Consider the following 27,361-nt stretch of genomic DNA (forward strand, 5'->3'; position numbering starts at 1 on the left):
AAGGGGGAAGCTGGTACATATGGGTGAGAACATGGTAGCTAGCCCCCATAATCCAGCTCCCAGTCCATCATTCAAAATGAAGAGAACTCTCCAATTTTACAGGGGCCTGGTGAGGATTAGTAACTAAAAGTTAAAAGGGCACTGAGATTCATGGTAGCTCACTGGGGCAATTTTTTAGATTATGTGCCTAAGGAAGGGAATTTTTTCTATAGAACACCCGTTTTGTACAAGTCTGTGGCTCCCATTACCCAAATTTCTAAGTTCTCTAGGGACTTTGCATCAGACACTTACTGAAGTAAAATAAAGCTTACAGGGGGATCCATGCTGAGGCAGGAGACTCCAGGACAAGTCTCTGTTTTGCGGGAAGTTCTAGTACAAGGGAGGTAATGGGGAACAGGCATCAAAGGGGCCTTCCCTTCAACAAGTCTGCATGCTCAACAAGATCAGCATTTGCCGCTGTTTCTGGGATTCCTTCTGTATTTGGGTGTGGAGCATCACACAGCAGATTTATATGAACAAGTGCAAATTCCTATATCGGAAGTATGCATGCTGCTTTATCTTGATTAGACAACACTTAGCCATAAAAAAGGAAAAGGCAATACATGGTCTTCAGGAGGTTCCCTAGATAAGATGTCCCCAAAAGCTGAACCTCATTTCTCCTCTCTCAAGAAAGGGAGGAGGCCCAATCCATTCTTCAAGCACCCCGAAGGGAAGCTACAGCTTCCTGTGATCTTCAGTGTGGTGGCTGTACCTCTGTTGCTGTTTGGGGCTGGCTACCTCAAAGGCCAGGAAAGACAATCCATTAGTAAGTCCACCAACTCCATGGCTGAACACCTCTTCTCAGCTATCTCTCTCCAACACCCGTGTTCTGGGGAGTTTTTTTTTCTAGACTGCTGCAAGTGTTGTTTTCTTCCCAGTTCTTCTGTTGGCACAGCTGTCTTAGGTGGCAGACTTAGATAGCATGTATGGGAACAGAACAGGTATGTGTTAATAGTACCAAAGCAGAACCAGAAACATCATAGCAAATGTTCACTTTATTAGCACAATTAGAATACACCAGACAGAAAATATTTAGCAACATATACTATCTAGCAGAATAAGTAGCAAAAATCTTACTCAACATTTAAAGGCTATTTCATACAGAAGATTATAAAAGTGACCTGTTGGAAACACAGCTATATTGGTAAAGAAATTCAGCACATATCTAATAAGTTTCTTTCTCAGACATTCTTTCTACAACTGCCATGTATCTCATCACACATACTTTAAACAATGAAGTAGTAGCCATTAACCCATCTGCAAAACCTTAAGTAGCCTCTGGAGCATTTAGTGTCCTTGTTTGTTTTACAAAATCCCATCACAAACAATCTGGTCTTATTCATGAGCTAAGTTTTGGAAATTTTACTCACTTAGTGGACTACATAATTATGGTAGAGATTATCTAGTCCTGTGGGATTTGCATAGTTCCTTCCTAACTGTCACTGCTATTAAAAAGTTTATGTTGCTTCTAGTTTATTTATGGACTTAGGTTCTCTCGTTTTAAGGTAGCCATCTCAAATTATAGCTTAAGTCTAAGATTAGAGCAATTTTGTGGTGTACTTCATACAACAAATTCATGTAACAATAGCAGCCTTGTTAGTAATACAGCTGTGAATACTGTATGTAGAATACAATAGTCTGAATTTAATGGAAGCAACATCATTACCACTCAATTTGCCAGTTTTGCATAAATCTGTTCAGAAGATATCTATGCTGCTTGGCAAGCAGTTGAATAAACAGTGGGGGGAAAAAAGCAAGCATGATATGCAGCTCTTGTTGTAGAAGAAAGTTACATATGTTTATTACAACACAAGAAGCACTTGTGGTAAGATTTTACGTTTTCAAAGTGAAGTAGTCTGTCTATGCTGACAACTTCAGTTTTGAAAATGGAAGGAAGTACCATAAGCTAGAACACCAGTAACACTGGAAGAGCCATAGTTTGATTACTTTGCATGTCATTCAGCTGCTAGCGGCAAGAAGCTTCTAACAGAACAAGTGACAGAAGTACATCCTTGCCTCATGTAACTCGTGGGAAAGCTGGGCTGTGATTTTTGCAGCATGTTTACTGCGATCACCACCTGGAGGCCTTATCATTGCTGGCAAGCTCAGTCAGCACTCCTCTCCTCCCGCCTTTTCGGCTGGGGAAGACATCTGAACAAGAGCAGAGCTCCCCGTTTCAGACGCTCGAGAAACTGCAGCACAGAGACACCAGCTCATCCTGCCCTACACAGAGATGTGCCCTTTTGCTTTTCCCCAACTCCATGCAAATTCATAACCTACATACTTAGGGCAGATGTTCAGTTTGCCAGTTAGCCAGCAGCAGGTAAGTGCACTTTCTGAAACACTGACAAAGGGCTACAACATAAAGGGTAACTGATTTCTTTTTTTAAATGAATTTTAGACTGCCACATTTCACTTTAAATGACTAAGATTGAGGTGGCTTTTTTTTTAGGCTGGTAACAAGCTTCTGAAAAGCTAGGCACATCATAGAAAGGCAATTCCCTCTCAGCTAGGTAACCTGCTATGCTGGATGTAGAAGGGTAAGAACCTCAATGAATGCAAAAAATAACTATTTGCACCATCTTAGAATTTCATCTAAATTCAAGGGAATTTCCCTACCTACAGGCTAAAAAAAAAGCAGGGGAAAAAAAAAAGCCATCAACAGAACAATCCAAACAAACAGATTAAAACTGGGTTTACAGCAAAGAATCAACTATTGTTTTCAATCTCTTCCTTGCAGTTTAGAGAGTATGCTGTAAAGCACCCACTTCATCTATCAGCCAACTGGCAGACCCAAGCATTCTGGATTTACGTTATCTGAGTGACTTTTAACCTGCACTTGCACAGCTCTGCTCAGCCAGACCTAGGTTATAAATCAGGACTGTACATATTTGCAACCTGCACTCTTCCTGAGAGAGTTACCTCTGACATGTGCGAGTGTGCAAGTAACAGGGGTGGGAGTCTCTTCTGACAGTGTCCTGGGACAGAAACACATATATAGTTAGAGCTTCAGTCATGAGTTCAGAGGGCAAATCACATTGCTTGAGCTGTCTTAGGCACACTCACTCCTTAATCTTCAGCTTGAATTCCTTCTGCATCTTTTACTTATCAGTTAGATACACCAAAATAGAAGCCAAGTACTAGCTGCATAAACTAGTTCATCCCCTATATCCAATTTAAAAAAGTAAAATGCAGTGACTGCCACATGCTCTAGACAGTACAAGTATGGGTATCCCAGTGACAAATAGTCTAAATTCTACACAGGACCCTGTGTACAGGTTTCACTGACTGTACATTCAAGTAACTTCAGCAACTTTGACCAAGATACACCTGGCAAACAGAAGGTTCCTTTTATATTTGTAAACCAGCTGCCATTGATTCATGTCACAGTAGTCCATCTTGAACTCATATCCTAACACAGGCAAACACTGATGTCTAATGAGACTTGCAGTAAAGTGCGATGGTCAACTGTGTATCTGAGAAACATTTTTGACTTTCAAAATTTTCTCATAAAACCCCTAGAAATAGAGCACACTTGTAAATAAATAAATGCCAATCTTAGCCAAAATAAAATATGATCATAGATTTAAAGGTTTCATTATTTAATAAGCTCCTATACAACTAAAACGTGACATCAGAGGGAGTTTCATTACAGTGTCTCTCTTAGCTCCTTTCCCAGGGGTATCAATTATTTAGGACATCTTCTGAAAGGGCTGCAAAACCAAATTATAATGTTCTTAGACTTGTTGAGTAGCAACAGTTATGAAAGAGATATTTTATCAGCATGTAAACCAATGACTTCTGCGAACCTAAAAAGTACTATGGAGCAGATTTCCACATATGCTCATTAGACTGTCTTCCAAGTTCTCAAAATGAATTTTTTGAAACATTCCTTCAGGCTCAGAGACATTTGCATGTTCTGATTTCATAAGAATAGCAGTTTTTTCCTTTAGAAGACACATTCGATTATGCTGCAGATTACACCACCTCTTCAAAAAAACCCATACATTGAAGACTTCATTACAGCAAGGTAAGTTTTATTTGATTTGCCCAGTTTCTCTCACTTGTCTGACTCATTTTGCTGCTGTGTTACCTCCTCATTGTAACTTAAGTCTACGGCATTCAAAGTATGTGAAGCTTCAGCGTTAATACCAAGAACTAAGGCCTAGAGAATCATTCCCTCAAGCCAGAGTGTATTCCCTTTCTCCTGCTTTCATCAATTTTGATACTTGACTGTCTCCCTCAGAACGCCACTATAGGAGAAACACTGAAAATCAGATGCATCATTCATCTCTAAGAGGGTTTACAAATGAGACCTTGAGCACATTTTATGCGAGCAACTGTTCACTTTGCATTTAACTTAATTAGTCCAAAGCCATTAGTAGCATAAGATACTCACTGCTTTAAAGATGCTGAACTTCCTATATGATGAGAAGTGGCAGTTATCAGAACTGTTTACCACAGGACCACAGAGGAACAGACATGCTGCACCAAGCACAGAAAGCAGCAGGTAGCAAGGGAGCCGACAGCAGTGTCATTGCTGGAATTCCAGCTCATCACAAGCAACACTTGCGGTTTCAAACTTGCCAGCACTGACAAAATGGATAACAGACACAGGTGTCCATTTCTACACTTCAAGAATTTTTTAAAAAAATGGGGGGGGGGGGGGGGAGAAATCTTTTAAAAGACAGTTCTACATGTAATAATTGTCCAATTTTGAACATCAAGGTTTTAGTTTTTCAAATTAGTCTGCAAGAGCTTTTTTTTTTTTTTTTCTTTTTTTGGACCCTCACTGGGCCTTTACCCATAGACACAAAATCTGTTGAGACAGTATCATTCACTTAACTCATGCCCTCCTTCCAAACTCACACCACTGCCCCACTCTAGCAGAATTACCAAGTAGTGCACAAACCAAAAAACAGAATATAAATAAGATGCACATGCTGTCTTTTGGCCAGAAGAGTAAGATACTGCAAATATGGCTAAAGGTGATTTGGTGGTGATCAGGCAAAGGTAGAAGTGCTAGAGTGGTTGGCAACTCAAAGTGCTTGGCCAGTCAAGGTGGAAGTGTTAAGTCCAGGAACGTCCTATACCAATAAAAAGTGGGAGAAGGAGGGAAGGACAAACTGTGTTTAAAGTCTTTGCTGAATAAAAGCCTTCTCGCTTGAATTGGGCAATTAGGGTTGATTTCAAAGTCTTCAGCAGTACAACAGACCAAGTTTCCATTAAATTGGTCTCCATGTGATCCATCACATATCACACTATAAAATCTGGCAGGTAGCTCTGATCTTCAGTTACATTCAGCTATACTGTAAGATCTGCTTTGCACAGGAGCGTTAGCACATGCTCCTTTTACCTCTCTACAAAGGAGGAATCAAATTTGGGTTTGGCAGAGATAGTAATGATACATTGGCCATTTCCTGCCCAAGCTACACTAGCAATTAGTGCAACTCTGCACTGAAATGACATCATTCAGCGGGTCAGCACAGCAATGGCAAAATTGTTTCGTGTATCTGGATAAAACCAGGAACAGCAGAGTAATCCCAAAAGTTTTAAACGAGAATTAAAGCTGTGCGGCTCTTGAGAGACCCATAATAGAAAAGTAGTCCCTTAAAAGTATACCTGCTTTCCAGCAGCTCTTTCCCTAAAGCTAGCAAGAGGTCACCTAATTCAGAATCCTGTTTTCCTCTTCTTTTTTCCACAGTCATCTCTCCTGGTCAGGTTATTATGCAGCATCCTAAAATGCACAAGCACATCATCCAACTCCACCAGAACACAAGATGTCTTGGTTGTTGGCACTATGTTGGATCAACTGGACATGGCCTGAGTGTCTAGCAATGAACTCTTCATAGCAAGTTAGGGAGGAACACATCCAAAAAAAAACCACACCCCCAAAAAAACCACCCTGTAGGGTTCGGCGTTCGGAAGATCTCGCAATGTCACGGAAAGTTAGAGGGTTAGTCGCAGCCTTGTGATGTACCTGTAATCCCGCCTCCCCTTGTTAGTATAAAAGGAATTAACTGCACAATAAAAGGCGGAAGTTGGTGCTCACACTGTGTGTGTTATCTGTCTCTTTCCCTGGTCTGGGGGTTGATCAGTGATCTAAGCGTGGCACCTTGATATGTAGTGAACGCTACACCACCCCCCCAAACACCCAAGAACAGACTAATGACAGAAAAAGACCATAAAATCCAAAATAGAAACAGTTGAATATCCTACCAAAGATAACAGTCACAACTAATTACAGTCTCCAGAAAGGCCCGATTCAGAAATGGAAGGAATATTAAACATTTAGTTCACTCAGACAAAGCAGAAAGACATGACTTATGCTGCATGGTCATAACCAATAGGTCATGCACTGGCCTATTCATATCATCTCTTAACAATGTATTCAAGACACATTCCCCGTGTTTAGATTCATCTCCTGGGCTTAAGCATCTTGTGACAGCATGACTGGAAACATCTCCCTTATTAATGAAATTAATATCATGAAAAATAAATTCAATAAATATAAGAATCCTAAAGTTTTAAAAAAGGTATTTTTCTAACAAAACAACATAATTAGGCACATATTGGATTCATGTAGCCTACTGCACTTCTGTTCATCTATGTGAATTTTCAGAAATGCTCAATCTGTTAGTGACAACATTATGTTACACTGGAGAACAGCAGAACTCTTACAGAACTACAGTCATCTTCTGAGCTGCACACCTGAAAGCATCTCAGCTTCCTCAGCAACAGCTGAGACAGCTCTCTTCACTGAGCAACTATAGAACAAGACTGAAGACATACTTACACATAAGAATGAGATCTGTAGTTGAAAACCCCTCCCCAAAGTTTTGGAAATGGATAGTGCCACACAAGGAAGAAAGAGAAATGAGGCAAAGACAGTAAGACATGATGAAGCAAGACTCTCAAGTGCCGAAGACAACTGGAACCTAAGAGTGATTCTTGTGAATCAGGTGCATACACAAATGCACACTTGTTCTAAACAACAGCACTCAATACAGAAGTTATTAAGAGGATTAAAAAAAACCAAACAAAACAACAATACTCAGGTTGCCATGAACAACCAAATAGTATCAGATCTTGTGCTCAAAGATCAGAGAAGGTTTGGTTTCTTCCCCTTCCTTTAATTTGAGCACGCTATTTAAATGGAATTAATCAAATAGATGGTGCAATTAAATCTGGAGAAAATATAAAGTAGTATTTGTGAGCATAATCCAAACAGTCCCCACTAATTTCTAGCAGCACATTTCAGGATAAAGGTCCTCCATGTCACATCTATTAGGTTAAGTATGTTGGTGCTCTGAGACATCAGAAATAGCACTTGAACAACTAGAGTGCTGTAAGCAGTGCTCAGCTAACAAACCTTGCAGCTCAGCTGAGCAGTGACGGCACCTCTGTTAACAATTAACACTGGAACATCTCTGAACAACATGGACTTTGCTATGGAGATATTACCTTAACTTTGAGAATAAATCTCAGATCTGAATTATGTAATATTTTGGACAATAAGATCACCAGACAATAATGTAAAAAAAATAATGAGAATCTTATCAGGACACTCCTCAAAATGAAACCTGCGACAGAGCTTTGTTTATACAAGTGAAGTTCAAGGCAGTCAAGCAGTTGCACTCTGCTTATTACCAGATGGCTACGAAATTTATTTCATCCACCTGTAATGCAGAACACCCTCTCACATCTGGAGCTTAACACAACCATGAGTCTCCCCTTTGCACAGTGGATGTGCATCTACTGCCAGAATGAAGTGAGAAATCAGATAGTTTTGTTTTGGTTAGGGCTTTTTTTTTCTTTAACTCAAATACTTCAATTTACTTTATAACAAGCAAAAGTTTTGTTAAGATGTAAAAGATGATACTGCCTTTTTTATTTTAGTCAAAAATGTATATATGAATTCTTCTGGAAAATGTACTGATAGTACAGCACAGCCTTCTCTAAAACACTCGGGCAATTCAAGACCTGCAGCCACCAGTAGATCCAGCTCAGGTGTCCTTTGTAAACAAGCCTAGCAATAATCTGGAGATCTTGCTCTGGAAGATGATGTCTTAGGAGACAAGACAGCTGTACTGTGAGGTAGATGTGCAGGGCGAGTCACTGGAATTCAACTTAGCAAGCTGCACCTGTGATGCCACAAAGTCAGCAGACAGAAGCAATAGTTTTGTTGAACTCAGCTGGCAGTTCCTAGGAAGCCAGCACACTTGGAACTGATAATCCACCAAACTGTCCTGTTAAATCCAATTACTTTGTTTCAAGCCAACGTTTATAAATGATTGGCTTTTACCCTATATTCAAGTGTTTTTGAGACATTCAAAAATCCTAGAGTTTATGCAGGTTGTCATAACTCTTTTGTTGTCAAATATGCATTGGTGGCACTACTGAGCAGTTACAGAAAAGGCTAGGAATCAGATCATTGCTGGGAATGTTTCCAACCAGACACTTGTATTCTGCTAACTCAAACAAGACACTTGTCTCCTTTGTGCCAAAGTAAATCCCCAATTGCAAAACTAGGTGAAAAAGCAGGCCCTCGCTGATGATCACAAGCCAAAGCCATCAGGTTCAATAACACATATTACTCTCTAGTAAACTTCTAAGTACTCAGCCCAAGTTTAACAATGCTTCCCAAAGCTTCCTATATTGCTTATATTGACCTGAGCATAGTTATTTCAAATCTCCTTCCTCCCCAGCATTTCTTCCCCATTCTCTTTAGTTTACTGCACCAGTACAGAAGAGACATGCTGTCGCCACAACTGTTGTAACTCCAAAATACAGCAGCTCATGCTGTCTTTAAAAGATGTTAGATGCTCTCACAGCATCTTTACAATATGATGAACAAGGAAAGGATCTGCAATTTTAGATTAATAAGTCATACACAGTTACAATCCAACAGAGCCAAACAACACTGTGCAACTGCAATAGTTTCTGGCCTTTCCCAGCTGTGATCTTGCCTGAAAAGTGTAAAGTTTCCTTTAAACAACTTCTAAAAAAATCGTGTGGAAAAGGAGCCACAAACAGAGAGGAAAAAAGAAAAAAATCCAGTTCCAGCATTTTAAGCTTCAAATAAACACTACTTCAGTGTTCCATTCGAAAGCTTTTAATTTGTCAAATCACAGCTGAAAGGTGCAATGAGAAAACCCATGTTCATATATAGATCCACATTAGATGAAGTGAACTGTGAAGAGCACATATTTTTTGTCCAGTCTGACTCTGCCCCACCTATCCCCACCAGCATGAAGACTCAGGCTCTAAAATCAGGAGCTGACCAAGGGGCCTTGTGCCACCAGCCCTCACTTCCTTCTCTGGCCCCACTCCCAGCTGGGCTGATCCCCACTGCACCACCTCCCATATGCACTGGAGGTCTGAGAGCTTCCTTGGTTCACTAACACAGCAGAATACTGATGTGCTGACCCAGCAACCAAAGCCTGAGATAAAGCAGCTTACAGAGCTGAAGAAGTGGACTAGAGCCACTCCAGAATAATCAGCACAGGCATACAGCTGGGAGCGGGAATGAAAGAGGGAAATGGGAGGAGTAGGGAGCTGTTAGACTCATAAAACTTCATCCCCCAAATGGTATTATTGCAAAGCCACACACACGAAGACTTGGCTTGAAAACTGCAATACAGGTTTCAAAGCTCATTAAAATTGCCTCTAAAACAAAGTTTTCAGAGCAGGGTTTCAGTGGGAGAAGGGAAGTAATTTCTCTAGACTACCCTGCAAAATCTGCCCCTTCTAGAAATGAGTTCTGAGGCATCACAGAGTAACCTCACTATCCTGCGCAGGGAATATTCAATAATAGCGTAATAATATTGTAAATAGCATTTACAATGAAGTGTGCAAACTGAACAGCTGTTGGGACATAAACCACGACTGAGAGGGCAGCCAACACTGAGGCTACCGCAAGGGAAAAGTCCCAAAGCCCAAGGAAGTCAGTACATAAGCCGTGATTTCCAGAAGCAAGGGAGCAAGCCGAGGGTAGCACACCAACAGGATGCTGCTAGGGCTGGATTCCAGAAGCCTTGGTGTGTGCAGCATGAGACAGTGTTAACACTGTTTGTCAGAAGCATGTATTTATTTTGCGCACACCCTTCCAGTACAGAAAGTTATGCCTGACCAGAAAGGAAAGTTAATTTGGCCTAGTTTAGCAAATTCTTAAAACTCTGCCAAAGCATTGTTCAGACAACACAAGACATAGCTACTGGCAAGTTCCTGCTCTCAGAAATCACAGACTTTCAAAGAGTAATTTAACCTCTCTGTAGCTTTATTTATTTGCAGTATTTTTAGATTGTAGAAAGAGCAACAGCTACATAGGTAAAGTGTAAAGGCAAGAATTGTTCAGGCTTGGGGAAATCAGACTCTAGACACATCATGACAGATGTCCTGCCTTAAATAGCAGCAGTAACGTTCCAGTACTTAAGAGCCCAGCTAACACTCCAAAATAGTAGAACATATAAAACATTAATGAAGATGATGTGATAAGTCTGTTTCAAACAAGTAGCCTGCTCTGCAAAGAAGAGGGGAAAAAAAAAAAAAACAATTTTATCTCTGCTAGCTTAGGTAATTTGCTACATCCCCACCCCTTGTTCTTTCTTCTTCCATTAAAAAGAAAAATAAGAAGAACATGCTGTGTAATTTGAGTTATACTCTTGATAGTGTATTTGAAAGATACAAATTAAGGACACAGTTCTGTTAACAAAGAGAGGTTTACCTTAGGTGTAGTCTGAAAAACTGATCATTTGAAATGCAGAATAGGGATTAAAAAAAAAAAAAAAAGTGAGATTGAGAAGGCCAGTTCATAAATAAAGACACCAGCATAAAGAAAAAGAGGGATGCTCAGTATAGTCTGAGTGAAGTGATACAACAAGTAATTTTTGAAGTCACCTGAACCTGAAGCTCCCAGCCTGTAGTACATGTATCACGTACTAGTGGTACGCAAGTCACGTTGACACTGCACACAAGTGTTGGCCAAGTGTTGCCAAGGAGTGCGCACAAGTGCACATATGTATGTATGTGTGTGCATATGTGTGCACACATCCATGTGTGCACGCTGAGTGGCACTGATCCAGGAACTACCCAACCACCACGGGCAATTTCAAGTACACCAGTTTCAGAAACCCTAACAAAGCAACTCATCAAACACATTGCTGTATTTAATACAGGGGTTGTGTTCAGTTGCTACAACTGTCATACCTAGAGACTTGAAGGGGTAAAAATAATTGAGGAATAAAGATGGTCTCAGACTTGCAGGGATCTGACAAGTACCCAAGCCCTAGTAGCATGCACAGTGAATACAAGTGACTGGAAACATTTGAGCAAGTGATTTTCTGTTTATCAAAAGAGTAGCGTTTCTTACAGCAGCTCTCTAGAGGCCACAGCAAAAAAACCTAGAACATTCTGAACAACTTTAATACACAAAACTAATGACTGTTTTACAAGAGTTAGAAGTTTTCCACAATAAGAATTTGTGGTTTCCTGTGCAAGAAAGAATGCCAATTCATACCAACTTGTTCATGGAAAAAGAATTTTTTTAGTGCTTCCTTAAGAAACTAACCTCTGTAACACCAAGATTACTTGCTTTGTTTCAGCAGAGACTGGCATGATTATAAGTTCTCATGTCAGTTTTTGCATAAAAACATTTAATGAAATAGCATTTGTTTTATTGGAAGGATACTGTCTAGTATTCCATCATGAAAGTACATTTGTATGTTACTCCAGGAATTTCACAAGTAATCATAATTCTCAAAGACAGTATTTAAGGTGTTCCCTCTCTTTATTGCATTTGGAAAGATCTTTCGGCTAGGCTGAAGTTCAGCACAAAACCACTCTCGTCCTTGGCTTCCTTACTTCACACACATATATGGGCCTTTTTGGGTTTTGCTTTTGATTTGAGCAGCTCATTGCTGGCAAATACCTCCTGGGAGCCTAGAAAGAGCATGTCCAACCAAACACTGCTTTAAAGATTTCTTTTAAAAGGCTACTAGATCAAGACTCCAACAGTAGGTCAGATGAAACAAAATCACTGGTAAGTTTTTTTTCGCAGCTCCCTACTGGAAGGCAGATTAGGTTCCCAAACCAGGGACTGGAAATTTGTATCTCACCTGGAATGTTTCATCTGCCATCTCCCTGCCCACACAAATCCCTTCAAGTTGTCTGTGGCTGTACTATCCCAGCAGGGTACGCTACGCAGTGCATTTCAGACATGAAGTTTATTAGGCAAGTATTAGCTGAGCATTCCCCTTTTAAACCACAAGTTTTAAGAACCTGAAATGCATACCTAGCAGTAGTTAGTGATGCTATAGTTAGCTTTTATTAATGTAAGTCCTAGCAAGTTGTTTAGCTGGGTTCAGTGCCACTTAAATTCATTTTATTCGATGTAATTTAATTTCAAGCTAGAAGGATTAAACTTGCATTCCATACCAGGAATCCATATAAACAATTTATTTCCATACTCCAGGCTTTTGCTTGCAATAGGAAGCCAGAACGACTTTGTTGCCAAACCACAAAACCAATACAAAAATAGGCATTTGCATGCAAGTTGTAAAGTCAGGCATGCACCAAATATTATGGAGACAAGACAAACAAGTGTATTTAAGAAAAAACAAATCCTTTTGTCTGTCAACTAGTGGCATTCTACAATATAACAGGAAGGAAGAGGACAGGCACTGGGGAGAGCATCCAGGAGAGGTTTGGTGCAATCCCACAGCCAGCGTGTTTATAAAGTTCTGGGGAGTCTTTACTCTCTGAGCTTTGCAAGGGTCAAGTTTTGTACAAACTCCTTTGAAGTAATATTTGTCACAGTATATGCTTTAGACCACAAATGACAGGATACTCGAACCGAAGTAATTTAAGCCTAAAGCCAACAGTGTGATCTAATCAAGAATACATAAGCTAAGCAGACTTGGGGAGTAAGATGGGAAAAGAAGAAATAGCTACCTTTTAGCAGTTAACACCTAAACACCAATTACAGATGAGAGCGCAGCCTCACATGCAGCACACAAACAAGGCAAAGCATCCAGAACACAAGTAACTATAACAGGCAACCCTAACAACAGCAGCCTAACTAAGCCAGATCCTTACTGATAGATATTACCTCAGTAAATATACTTTGTTTTCTTCTAATTTTGTTCATTACTGCAACTTTTGCTTAAGTAAGCTTCTTTCAAACCCTTGACTCTTTCCAGTGATAGAGACAATCGTGTGTAAGTAGGCTCTGGGATGCCATACACATGGCTGATCAGCTAGAGTTGTGAACTGCACAGCCTGTGAAATAATAGGCACCCAAGCTCACCAGTGTGCAGGATAACGCACGGTAAGATCTGCAATGACCACCCTGGAGAGAAACAACTTAAGCTGCCAAAGTTAGAGATGACGATTCTCATCACACATCAACCTGCAGCTTGGGGAAGCAGCTCTACCTGACGCTGCTCTATTTCTGTCTTTAAATTAACACATACTGTAATTTTTAGTTTCAGAGAGCAGTGGAAGAGTCAGTGAAGTGAAGCAGGCAAAGCAGCAGTTACCACTAGCTGTGCAAAGGAAATCATTAACAGCAGCAAAAGGAAACAAAGCTTGAAGGGAGTAATTCAAGTTACATTTTCAGAACAGCAATTTCCCTGCTGCTGGAAATGCTGCTCTCCTGTGCAATCCACAAGGTCTCCTCCTCCACTAAGCCTTACAGTTGTCAGCTTTCCTGGAGTTGGAAGGCATTACATAGACAGACATGTCTTTAAATTGGCTGAGAAGCCAATTTAAGTTTAGAGGAAACTTTAAAATAAATATTTTCCCCTGTAGGGGACGGAGAAAATTTAAGCCAAGTTAACAACATTGGCAGAACCTTTCATTTAAAAAACAAAAAAAACCCCCAAAACCCTAATAAAAAGCTTTCTGCAGTGGTCTATTTCTATGCATTTCCAGAACTTCCACCAACTTAGTTAAGAACAGTTTTGTGAGGTGGGTGAGGGGGCAAGCACTTCTTTTTTCCCCCATTGCTTTAAACATGTTTAGCAATTTACTGCCATTTAAAGTCTTATCACTTGACTTCCTACCACCTTCCATGAGAAATAAATATTTTTTTCTCCTAAAGCCTTTAATAATTGAACACCTCTTATTAATCAGATACCGTCTTCCTCCTCTGCTCAACTGAGCACAAACCAACACCTCCTTACTTTCATACTTCTCAAATTCCACTCCTTCCAAACTCCTCTATGTCCATTCCCTAGATTCACTCCAAAGGGGTTTATGCATTAATCAGCAGCACTTAAAAAAAAAAAAAAAAAGAAAAAAAAATTAAGACATACTCCCTAACCTTCTCTGTGACAATGTTCCTCCTCCATTCCCCACCCATCTTTCCCTGCCCTCAGTATCGCACTCAGTTGTCTTCCTCTATTTTTGAAGCACAGATGTTCTGCTGTTCTGAATGAGAACCCCTGCTACCTGTTTCTGAAGAACCGTTCATACACATAGTTATTAAATCCAGAATACACATTCCTTTCTACATTTTCTGTATTAACTACACATTTTAAGTTAATACCCATGACTTTGCTCAGCTAACGTAAGTATGTATCTAATATGATCATTTCAAACTATAAGCCTGTATTTCTGCTATGACTTCAGACAAATACTGATTTAGTATTCTGAAAGAGTAATTTTCCAGAAGACAAGAGCAAGCAACTAGCCAAAGAGAGTGTTTCAACTCCTTTTAAGACACTAGCATTAGAATGGAAAAGTTCAAACTCTCAGCTATTTGGAGATATGAAAAACAGATCCTGAAATATGCTACCTTAAATCAAAAGAAGAGACTTCTTTTTATGTTTTTGTTTTGTTTTTACAGAGCAAGGCTCTATTATTAAGCCAGTCATCCTCTTATTAGCATAATCTAGGTAGTATGGATGTTTAACATGAACATGAAAACTACAACCAGCTAGGATAGAGTAGGCCTGGTGAAAGAAAAAAAAAAGGTAGGAAAAAAGAAATATATCTACAGTCACCTGAACATTTCCTCTCTGAATAATAGGGTTTTCAGACCAGTTACAATGGGTAACTAGGAGCCTGGGGCAGAGGCAGCCTTTTCTGCTATCAACAGCAAGAATGCACAAGTCATTCCCTTCCAGTCTCCTTCACCATGAAATGATTCACACAGCCAGGAAAGTTCAAATTTACATTATTCAACTACAAACTGCATTAAATATGTTTTCAAGAAAATGCCTAATTTATCACCTTGTAAGGGAGTATGGAACACTAGTTAATGAAACCAGCTCAAGCCTCTGAAAACTTAGCTTTATCACTATCTTTAACAATCTCTTGCAGTAACAAAGTATATGCTCCTTCTCACCCAAAGTTTCAAACTGACATTGTAGAACAGGTTAAGTATTTAGAACAGTAACTTCAGTCATTAACAGAATTATCTTCCTTTTCCAAAGGTGCTTGAATTTACTGTGTTCAAAACTTTCACTGAAGTTCACCACACAAAGATAGTCTGCCTTTTAACTTCTCCAGGGAGATAGTTATGGATGCACTGCTGCAGAAAAGAGTTCAGCCACACAAAACGTTTTCTGGACATTTCCTATCCCTTTCATGGCAGGGGGAACAGGCTGGATGGGAAAAGCCAGAAGGCAGGGCTCAGCCTATGGTCCCTCACCGGGACTGAGCACTCACTGCAGATACGAGGCATTTCAGAGCCCCTGTTCTTTCCTCAACATCCTATCTGATCAGTGCTGCCACTGAAATAAAACTATTTCAAGAATCGGTAAATGAAAGGGTTGGCTGACAAGAGAGCAGAGGAAGCCTTGTTAAACTGAACACTGTTCAGAGAAGTGGGGAAACAAAAGAGCTGTTGATATGGGTTTAAGGGGCACCTTTTCATACCTCAGTTCTTTTGGATTAATTACTACCACAGGCTGTGGATATACATACACATGTAAACACAATTGTATTTCATATTTGTGCCAAATCTAAGAAAATAAGATTTTTATACAATCTGTCCAACTAGTGGCAAAGAAAACTCCTGACAACTTTGATACAGTAAGAACAGTCCACTTTTGGTTTAAGTCCATTAGAAGCACGAAAGGGGCTCACAGCACCTAGCATTTAACAAAAGTCAATTTTATCTCCACTAATGCTTAACACCAGAGAAACAAATGCAGCTACAGTTGCCTGTATTAAGCAGCTGGCAAGCTCAGAGATGGAAAAGTTGCGGAACAGCTGGGGAATGCGAGACCCTTTTGAACAGGCTGCTATGTGATCCAAAATAATGGTACGTGTTTACACACAACACAATGGCAGCAACAGCCAAATGCAGGTCTGGCGAATGCACTACAGCTGCTCCTTCCCTCAGACAAGGCACAGTGAGTAGATACAAAAGAGTTCATATTCGCAAAAATATGGCTTTCATCTTAAAAGGCGGCAGTCTGATTTCCAAAATAGACAGCTGGCCCTCCAACTGGACTAAACCATTCAAGATTCTGCATTAGAAGTTACCCTTTAAAACAAGTCTGGATCAGGGTCATAGAGCTTTCCAAACTGCTGCTACTTTACCACCAACAGTTTCCAATAATGTGTTGTTCAGACCAACATGCTGCCACTTAACATATTAAAAAAACTTCTCTCGTGACAGTATTTTCCAGCTAGCATCAGGAAGACAACCATATACAAACTCTTAATATAGACACTGACTACACAGAAGTTAGCTATCCACTTTAGAGGAAGATGTTCAGTATGCTAGAAAGGAGGGTTTGAATAAACAAGGGCTATTTTACAGCTTTTTTACACTAGTGTTGCACATGGCTGTAAAAGTAAGTTGGCACCTGAAGACAATACATCCCACTGCTTCTACCTAGACAAAGGGATAGTCCTCATTTGCTGCTGCTTATGCAATGACCAATAGCATGTTGCAAGGAGCAGTAACTTGTTTCACAATTGCCATCTGAAGACAACACAATTTTGTACGTGACCTTGCACAAAAATTGCATCACCTTACTTTAAGTGATCTTCCCAGTTTCCAAGTCTCAGAAGCACAGTATCAGTGGTACCATCTGTCTTGCTCAAGACAAACTGTGATTAAATAGTGCTAACAAACTGGCTACTACTTTATACTGTAACCATACCACCCCTAATTATGCTAGACACCAAAACAGTTAGTAATGGAATGTTTCAACCCACTGCATCTTGATCAAAAATATATCAAACTCAAAACTCAATGAGTATTTGAGTACTCTTTTGAGTATAACTCGAAACATTTTTTGACTGAGAGAAGGAAAGGGCTTTGAAAGATTTCCTCCCTCTGCACATAGCCATTAATGTTACAACCCCAGTTACGAGCTATTCAGAATATGATAGTTAAAACTGGACAAAGACAGCTGTCATAGCAACAATAACAGATGCAGGCACAATTTTTAACCTCCTTCGCTTTTACAAAGAAAAATGCCACTAATAGCCATCACAGAAAGGAGGATTTTGAAATATGGGTTGTAAGATTCTGTCTTGTAATTAATGGGACTCTATCAATGGTAAGCACATCTCTCAGCCCACCTAAACAACAAAATGCCACATCTGTACACTTCAATTTCAGACTTCTGATAAAGACTTTCTAGTGAAATCCATTTGTGAATTAAGACATATTTCTAAGAAACTCCCCATATAAATGGAATATACATACTGAATAAAGAAGGAAAATAAGTAGAGCCTTGAATCATACTTCCAGGAAAGATGCTTCTGGTACCAAAATACTATTATGCTAAGTGCCCTTCCTGCAGGCAAAGCAGTAACAGGCATGCTACCTTCAAATCCTACCATCTGTAAAGGTAAGCACAGATTTGCTTTTCCAGCTGCACTGATGCTGCACTTGCTAGGAGCAGCTGCAACTGCTGCCATGTTGTAGCTGAGGGAGCGATGGCCTGTATCCCCAAGAGACCTCAATATGAGCTCTAGAGCCGCAACTACACCAGGAGCTTTTTCTCCAGAGTTTTGAACCAGTTCTGCTACCCAGATTTATCCAGCTTTGAGCATATCCCACTACTCTAGTGTCTCTAAAGTCTTGTTCTCAAAATAAGTAAAGTAAGAATGGAAGCTTGAAACAAGTGCAGGATGTTGGATTGAGTTAGGACATCAGCAAAGCTTAGCCCAGTTCAGCAAACGGGTGATTTTTAACAGTTACAGGTAATGCACTGACAGTCAACCTACATAAGCAAGTGAGATGTGAATGATCTGGACCATCCATAAGCTGCACTAAACCTCTCCCAAATTACTCCCCTTACTTAACCATAATGGATTACTCTTTCAACCAAGATCACAATAATAAATTAAACAAAAACCAAAAACAAATAAAAAACCCACAAAAAACCCAGGGAACTCTAGTTCCTCATCAATTAGTCCCCACTAAACTAATTACTGCTTTAAAGGAGAAGGTATTTATCTCAAAATTCCAATGCTGTACTTACCAGGTACAGACAAAATGAGTGTACTTGGAAATAATTCTGTGGTTCCACTCGCCTTCTTTGGAGTCAAATCACATATTGTAGTTTATTTTCAATTTGAAGACCTATCAGGGTATTTGTGTGCATGAATGGGAGGGTGAGTTTCCATCTTCCTGAGAAGTTCTTTTTAACAAGCATTTTACATGTGGATATAAACTCAGTTCTTTCACAAAACAATTCCTGCTGTTATTTGCCACAGACGAACTAAGAAAATAATTCTTTTAATAGCTTGTTCCTGATTTTACTATAACTGCACACAGATAAGGTTTTTAAAAAAACTGTTAGGAGGTACATCTACACCAAAGTTTACGTGCCATAACAAAGATTTCCCTACCACGTAGATCTCCTGACAGCCATGTCCCAACAGGCTCCAAATCGTTTATACATATACGAAGTATTGTTCAAAGCAGACTTGCTTTAAGCAAGATTAAATACCTGTTCAGTTTGAACTGTCCCAGTGCCAGGATAAACTACACCAAACTAGTTCAGACGGTTATCCCGCTGGGCACCAATGGCCTTTGAAACTCCCAGTACCCCAGAATCTGCTGCTTCTGGGAATTATGCCAGGAGCTGTGGGGATAGCTCTCCACAGAGGACATTACAATTAAATATTTTAGAAGTGTGCTTGTGTTTACATGGAGCAAGGCTGCAACAGTTCAGCATATGAGTCAGCATGGTTTGCATCCACACAGAACTGAGCAGTGCAGTTGGGAACTATAAATCTTCTAGGGAAACAAAGAGCGTGAAATGATTCCCCCAGGGGAATACAGTCAGGCTGCACCTAGCAGGAGCTAACACTCACCTGAAGACAGGAATTTTGTTCAGAACTTTACTACTGAAAAGCCCATGATTTTCCTGTGGTGATTTCAGAAGTTTCTACACAGGACAGACACTGTCCTGTATCACAGAGGTTAATAATGATACCATGGCCAGATAAACTTACAGACACACACATCCACACCAGGATACAAATCATTAAGTCTTATAATTAACACAACTCCTTTAAAGTGAAAGCTGAAGCATATTTCCTATCAGGATAGTAAAGAATAATTTTGAATGTATTTCACTTATTACAATAACATCCAACAAAGTCTTTGGACAGGTAAGCAAAGCAGAACTGAAAAAGAGCAAAGAACTCTAGGGCATCTCATCGTGCTGTTACCTATGGCCAGATGCATTTAAGGACCAGGCCAATACCCTTTTATTGAGGCCTCAAGAAGCACAGGAAAACAGGATGACATATCAGGTCTCTGAACATCCCACCAGGGAAGAAATTCTTGTGTCAGGAACAGCGGTCAGGCCTGTGTTTCAAGAGCTGAGCACATTACCACTATTCCTGCCTCTTGTCTCCACAACAGGCACCTCTGTCTCGTGGAGGCTTGACACAGACTATCAAGAAACCAGGACTGTTTCTCTGAAAACACAGGCTAGTCCTCTGCCACTGTTGGTTACAGAGGGCAGCACACAGAGCCAGAGGACAGCACATCCTCACCTTGAACTGCGCTTTCAGGTCAGAGGTAACGACACCTCGACGTAGTAACACTGCACACAGTTCTGTTGTCATAAACCTCATCAGCCATGTGAATCAGTCAAGAGAGGTTTCCATTTTCAGGTGGCTTTTGTTCTCATTTTGAACACAAGAGATTAAGATCATTACAGGCAGAGAACATTTTTTGGTATGATATAGTTTGATTTACTCTTAAAGAAACACACTTGCCATGATAAAAATAACCAGACTAGTTCAGAACATTTTCCATAAGCTATCAGAGGAACTGTTTGCACACCCAGAAGAGCTACGTATCTACCAGGATAAGAGTACTGCCCTTCAGCACATGAGATGCTACCTGAGCTACGATCAGTCTATGATGACACTAACAGCTGTCGAAGACCGAGAACAATATCAAAACTAAACGAATAATTTTCACTTCCTATTTGCTTCCCAGGCCTCATGCCGCCAAGTAATAAACTCGAGTACACTCAGTCTGTGCAACACCACTTAAGTCTCTCTTAAGAGAGTCATAATCCATGATCACATGCAGACTTTAAGAAGCACTATTAGCAAAATGGATCCAAAGGTGGTGTTGTCAGCTCTGCAGCACTGCGTGTCCATGCTCTATGTAAAACTCTACAAGCACTGCACTCATAACTAACAGCATACCCTACTCATTTATTTTTTTTTCCTATTAATCACAACACATCATTGTTTCCCCCCTTTCCAAACATAGTTTTCTGGAGTTTGGACAAGAAGTCGAGGCAAGCTGCAATACGACTGCTGACCCATTTAAACCAGGGAAGGTAAGTACTCAACCCCTCCAACACAGCTACTGGGCTCTGGGCCAAAGAGGTACCACGCATCAGGAAACAAGTAACCTGTTGATTTTGTCAGCCTTTCCCAGTATCCCCCTGCGCTGTAACCAACCAGCATCATAAAGTCCCTCTTTCTTTACAGCACACGTGCACGCTGCTGCTGCCGCCGCCCATGCCTTTTTTCCCAGCTGAAAAAAAAAAAAAAAGAGACAAAACCCCTTCAAAAATTTCCGGGTCCCGCTGCAAAGCGGCCCTTGCGCCGAGCGCGGCAACGGGACAGCACCCTCTGCCGCGCCTCCGGCTCACTGCTCCCGCCAGCTCCGAGGATGTCCCCGCGGGGCAGCACCCGGGCGCTCCCCGCAGCCCGCCCGCCCGCCTCCCCCGGCACGGAGGGCGAAGGGCCGCGGCGCCGGCGGGCGCTCGCTGCCGCTCGTCCGCCGCGCTGCGCCCGACAGCAGGTGCTCCCGCAGCCCCTGCGGGAACCCGCGGCGGGGACGGCAGGCTGGGCGCCAGCCCGGCATCCTCCACATGTTGCTGCGCTGAGGAGAAAGCCCGAAGCCGGGTGACAGCCGGGCCCCGGGCGGGAGGGGAGGAGGAGGAGAGGAAGCGGGGAAGTTTCGTGCGGCACCTTCGCGACGGAAACCCGCTGCGGGACGAGCGAGGATCCCGCGGCGCCTCCTCAAAGGCGGCGGCCGTGCCCCGGGGGCAGCGCCCGCCCCGGCCCCACGCGGGTTTCCCTCCCGCGGGGAAGAAGCGGCGAGCGCGGCCGCCGCCGCCACTCACCTCGCAGCCGTGGCGGCTCGGGGGGCAGCCACAGCCTCCGGCGGCGGCGGCCTCCGTCCTGTCTGTCCGTCCGTCCGTCCGTTCGTCCCTCCGGCCGGCCGGCGGGGCGGAGTGGGGCGGGGGAAGCGGCGCGGCCCCCCGCCGCTGGGGGCCGCCTCCTCGGCGGGGCGGGGCGGGGCGGGGCGGGGCAGCGCCCCTCACCTCACCTCAGCGCCCTGGCGGGGAGCGGACGTGCCCGACCCCGGCCGGGCGCGCGGGGACCAACGGCCGGCGCGGCGCTACACGGCCCCACGCGGGGCGGGGTGGGACGGGACGCGCCCCTCGCCCCGGCCCCGCCCCGCGCCCCCCGCCCGGCTCGTCCGGCTTCCGCGCGCCTCCTGGAGGCGCTGCTCCACTCCTTAAAGGGGCCGCGCCCTGCGCGGCGGGGGGCGAGGCGGGGCGGCGGGGCGCGGAGCCGGGCCACCGCGGGTGACCCGCGCTGGCGGCGAGACGAGCGGCACGTTTCGCCCGGGCGAGAGCCGCCTGCCGAGAGCCCCGGGCGAAGGTAGCGGCCACCGGCGCCGGGGCGAAGCCCCTGAGGGGAAGCTGAGGTAACGCGGCGGCACCAGCTCGTCCTCGTCCGGCCGGGCCGCGAGTGGCGGAGGCCTGAGGGAAGTGTCGGGCCCTGCCTCGGACGCCGTCCGCGCCGGCCTCGGGGCGCCTCTGCCCCAGCGAGCCTCGTCGGGGAGCGGGGGGTACCGCCGGTGAAGGCCGCGGCGTGGCGGGTACCGAGGTGCAGCGTCCCGGCACGTCGGTACCTCGGAGGTCACCTCAGCGGCAGGTCGGCTTCAGGCTCCCGGCCCTGCCGGCCGGGGAGCGTGAGGAGGCGACGTGCCGCTGGCTCGGAAGCCCCCGCGGACGCGGGTGTGAGGGCACCCGGGACCCACAGCCAGGCCTTCCACCTCATCGAGCCGTGCCGGCCTCTACGGCCAACGTGTTGAGGCGTGGTGGGAGTTTTTTGGGTGCCTTTCACCCAATATCCAAAAGGATATTTAATTATTTATTTAAACGGGACCAGGCCCAATGAGAGAGCTCCAGTACAGCAAAGGAGTGAGGCAGGGCTCAACAGCATGACTCGCGCGTTAGCACGAGTATGGATGGCTCCTGCATGAGCAACGTTTCTGGACAGTGTTTGTCTGTAGCGTACATTCAGAGACGTAGGACTTTGTTCTCATATTAACCCGCGCAACCTTTCCAGGCCATCTCAACCAAATTGCAGAGTTTGCTCCTGCTGGGCTGGAGCAGATCCTGGGAAGACCTTGTGGAGAAGGCTGTCTAGAGGAACAATTCAATGAATGTCCTGCTTTCTCCCTGTTGCTGGGACCACTTGGGGTAGAAGCTGAGGGAAGCAGAAAGTCATCACTGCTTTTTATTTAAAGGGAGAAACTTTTTTTTTTCACAGATGCACATGTTTAAAATTGAGGCATCATTATGAAGATTGAGGAAATACGATTATGATGTTGTAGACCTCACCTCAGTGGTGCGGCAAAGGTACTTGTCCACACAGCAAAAGGGAAACAAAGCATTCAAATTTTTTTAATTAAACAACCCAGAAGGTAGAATCATCCTTCCTTTTATCTTCCTCTCACTCTAATCTTTTCCTTTAGACAAAGCGAAAGTTTTTCTAAGCGAATTACGTGGAGAATTCAAGCCCTGCTTCGCTTGATCAGATCTTGCAAAGCAACCTGAAACATGACCACAGCACATACCGCACAGAGAAATACCAAAGGGGGAATCATTTGAAGAATATATTAAACCTGAGAACTTAGGTAGAGAACACATGGAACTGAACAGAATACATAGAATCATTTAAGTTGGAAAAGACCTTTAAGATCATCGAGTCCAACTGCAAACCTAACACTGCCAAGTCCACCGAAAGAAGTGATGGGGTGACCAAACATCCTTCTCCAGGTGCTCTCTACACTGCAGCTGGAGGTGCTTCTGTTCCATTCAGTTGCATATGCAAGAGTAGAGCTATCTTCTCCATATCTGCGTGAAGTCTGTGCAGAGAAACAGGAGAAAATCTTAAGGTGTGGAAACATGCTAAGATGAGGCAAACCTAAAAACTTTCAAATCAACACCCAGCAAGTATTTCATAAGGCACACTACAAAGTATCTTTGCAGCACTACAGCAGCTTTGTGCTCTAGATGAATATTGAGGGCTTTGCTTGAAATGTTGCTGGGTTTTACAGCTTTGTGGCAGGCAGAAGTTTCTTAATTGCAGGATAATGATGTGGTGTGGGCACATGCCTTTTGCCTAGTGGTTATGAATTACTTTGTGCAGATACATGAAACCCACATCAAAGAAGCACAGACGTGTCCTTCCAGTCTGATTGAGGGAGAGAAGGAGGAAAGCTAGCATGGAAAGGAGGTCAAAGACAAACCAAGGTTTAACCAAGGCAAGGTTAAAAATCTTGGATTAAAAAAGTGACCTTGCAAATGGGGTTTATCCTGCTGCCTTTCAACATAATTTGTCCTGTTGTCCAACATCCCTATTTGAAACTATCAAAGGCCTTCCCTTTCCTTAAGGAAAAAAAGAGGCAGCACTTTCTCACTAGGATTGTCAAGGTTTAGAGATGGAATTCTGATCCTGCAAAAAATGGCCTGTAACACAGGCCTGAGAGAATTGTCTGAGTGGAGGGGAGGAAAAAAGTAATTGAACTGTTAAATTTGCTTTTGTTGTGATTGATATGATGCTGTCCTTATTTGTTTTCAGATATCAGAACGGTTTCTTGATGGAACTTTTACAAGTGAAAACCTGCAACTCATTTAACAAGAGCTCTGTTTTCACCCTAGTTCGGAACTGATTTTTCTGTCTGGATTAACTTTAGGCACAGTCCCTGCCATCTTCTGCCAGATATTTTTCTCCTGCAAACTTAATTCATGATCCAGTTACATGATTATTTCAAATTTACATTAAAATGGAGTAAAAGATTGATTTGAATTCCAAGGGAAGAAAGGGAGGCACAATGATGTTGTTGAATCTTTTGTTCCCAGAAGAACCAGCAAAGAATTAAGATTATTGGATAAGTATAATTTGGTCAGACCAACCATCTTAATCCATGTCAGTTAAAAAGATGATTTTCCCCACTTTTTTAATGTGTTAGACACAAGCATGTTTGATTTATGATGGGAGTCAAAACCATCTGTGCTTTGGGGCACAAGCAAATGCTTATTTAAACAATGGGGCTCCCTGGGGGGGATATAGGAAAGAAGTGACATTCTTTTGCAAAGAATTCAGTGTTTTTCACTCCATGAAATATCTTGCTTTGTTTTGAAAAGTACTTTGCAAAAGACACAATGACTTAACCTACTATAAAGGAGTCCAGCAACTTTCACCTTTATGAATATGAACCAGGTTAGGACCGATGAAATACTGTTACTGTTTGCTTGCCTTAGAGTGACCCGTGTGAAAAGAATTGGTCATCTCAGTCTCATTGGCAGCATACAAGTATTCACATCTTAAAAACATTTGGAACTAGTTGGCAGTATGAGGCCTTGTCTGCACTCAGGATTAGCTCTGATTTCAGGAATTATTTTAGCTTCTGGTACAAACCCACTGAAGTTGTGCAAATGGTGACCAATGCTGCCATCTGCACCATTCAATGGCTGACGTGGGGACTAGTTCTAAGTGCAGATGAGGCTGAAGGAAAGGAACCAGTTTCTGAATAGTTACATATCCTGAATCATCTCTTGTGATGGGCTTGAGTAGTTTATTTGAGGTTTTTCAGGAAAAAAAGTGTTGAGGGCATCAGAAGATAAACATCTGTAGCAGCATTTTAAGTTCAAGCCTGCACTGGGTGGAGATTCCCCTCTGTAACCAGATTCTGTGCTGTATATGCATTGATATGATTAGAAACAGGCTTGAGAGTAACATTTAAATTTACTAGTAAACTTCTCAGACTTCAGTAAGCCAGGTCTGTGAATGAATGTTGTGCCTGCTCCTTTCAAATCCATTATCTTGAATCCAGACATCTCTACACTTAAGGGACTTTCTTGACAAGCTTTGGAACTGACCTCTGTAGCTCAGCACAGTCAGTCTGCTATGACAAAGATGTGCCTCGCTGTAGAGCCCAGTGTAAACTATTAATGTCAACAAAGAGACCAGAGCAGAGACAGAAATATGTGTGTTCATGGGAGGTTTCCACATATGGAGGAAGCAGAAAAAAAGTAACAATCTACATTTCAGCTGCTTTTCTAAATTAATGTATTCAACAATGTGGCAGGCTAGTAGCTTTCTCTTCCCAAGTAAGACTATGCCAAACTACAGTGAGGAAGCCTAGAGTCTTTTAAAAGAAGGTGTGAAAAACTCTGGGGCAAGTGTAGAATTTTAGAAAAGAGCCAAAGCCTCTGTCCACCCTCAGAAGAGCAGAATGACAGAGCCCTGGCAACCATTGCAGCCACCACCAATTTATTTACGAGTTCCTGGAGTCAGTCCAGTGTAATTATGGGCCTGAACTCCAGATCAGATTCACTTGACATTTGAGAAAGTCTGTGGAAAAACAGTAATAATAAACTGATAATAACCATCCGTCTCATAAGCAACAAAAAATAAAGGGAAGAGAAAGGGCAGGTGGGGAGAGGGGATGGCAACATAATCCCCAAAAGATCTCCTGCTTGTCAGGAGATACTTTTAGTATATAACCCTATGTATTTTCTAAAAGGAGCTATGGAGAATTTTGGAGTAAGTCCTGACTCATGTCAATGCTATTGCAATTACTGCACTGGAAAAAATGAAAATGGGGGGTGCAAAGGAAGCTGGGATAAGTCGGGACAGCAGTTTCTTTTGGTGGAGTAGATAGTTTGTGGCCCACGTGGCATTTATCCAAGCATGCTCATCACCTAAATTATATTACCATGAAGCTGTTGCCTTTGGAAAAAGATGTTTGAAGAAACTATGCTGTAGCATATGATTCGTTTTCAATTTCATGCACAGTATAGAAATACACTTTTTCTACTTTACTGCAGGGCTTTGATTCTGCTTGTTCATATCATTGGTATAACATGGATGAATATCGAGTTTAAAAATCTTTGTATTTAAAACATCTGCAGTCTTGTATCAGAATTTATATTGCACTGTTCAGTCCTTTCCATTTGAATCACTCCATATTATTTTCTATTGAATTTCTGTAAGACTGCTTTCAAAACCCAACTTTCTGGGAGTTTTCCAGGAAAAAAAATATTTTTCAAGTAAGATAAGTTGATTAATACTACTGAATGGAAAAGGTGTCTTCTCTGACAAGCAATAGGGCTGACATTTAACTTACAGTTGTCTCAAGTATTTTATTTCAGGTGATGGAATTGAATTGCAAGTTATGAGTAAAGGTTTAGCAAAGCAAGAACAGTTAGTTACATTTATGCCACACCTAAACAGCATATTGTGAGTTTTTCTTATGTAGGTTTCAGAACTTATCACCTACATATATGCACAGGTACAAAGGAGTCCATATATGTCAATGGATTTCCTCAGAGGAAGCATTCCAATTAGCTGCTTTCATCAAACAACAGCAACCAAATGTCAAGTGCCCTGGCAATCAATACCAAGCACAGTAATGCTAGACGGTGTCTGAAGGAAAAGGAATCCCGGGTGAATGAATGGGGTTATTGGCCCAGAACATGTCATCTTCAAGTGACCTGCTTTGCCATGCTCGCCTAACTTCTCAGGAACTTCCTACTCACAGCTGGAGTGAGTAACTCCAGTTCTG

At 42.4% G+C, this 27,361-nt stretch overlaps 1 protein-coding gene across 1 annotated transcript in view; it reads right to left on the bottom strand.

Annotated features, from left to right (window-relative positions):
• The window catches only part of SVIL (supervillin), a 142,189-nt gene extending 120,332 nt beyond the window's left edge, over positions 1 to 21,857 (bottom strand). The window contains exon 1 of the mRNA XM_075046657.1: positions 21,618 to 21,857. The gene's annotated coding sequence lies outside the window, so the exon portion shown is untranslated. The remainder of the gene's footprint in view (positions 1 to 21,617) is intronic.
• Positions 21,858 to 27,361: the final 5,504 nt, after the last annotated feature.

Source organism: Buteo buteo, chromosome 2 (assembly GCF_964188355.1).
Source record: "Buteo buteo chromosome 2, bButBut1.hap1.1, whole genome shotgun sequence".
NCBI lineage: Eukaryota > Metazoa > Chordata > Aves > Accipitriformes > Accipitridae > Buteo > Buteo buteo.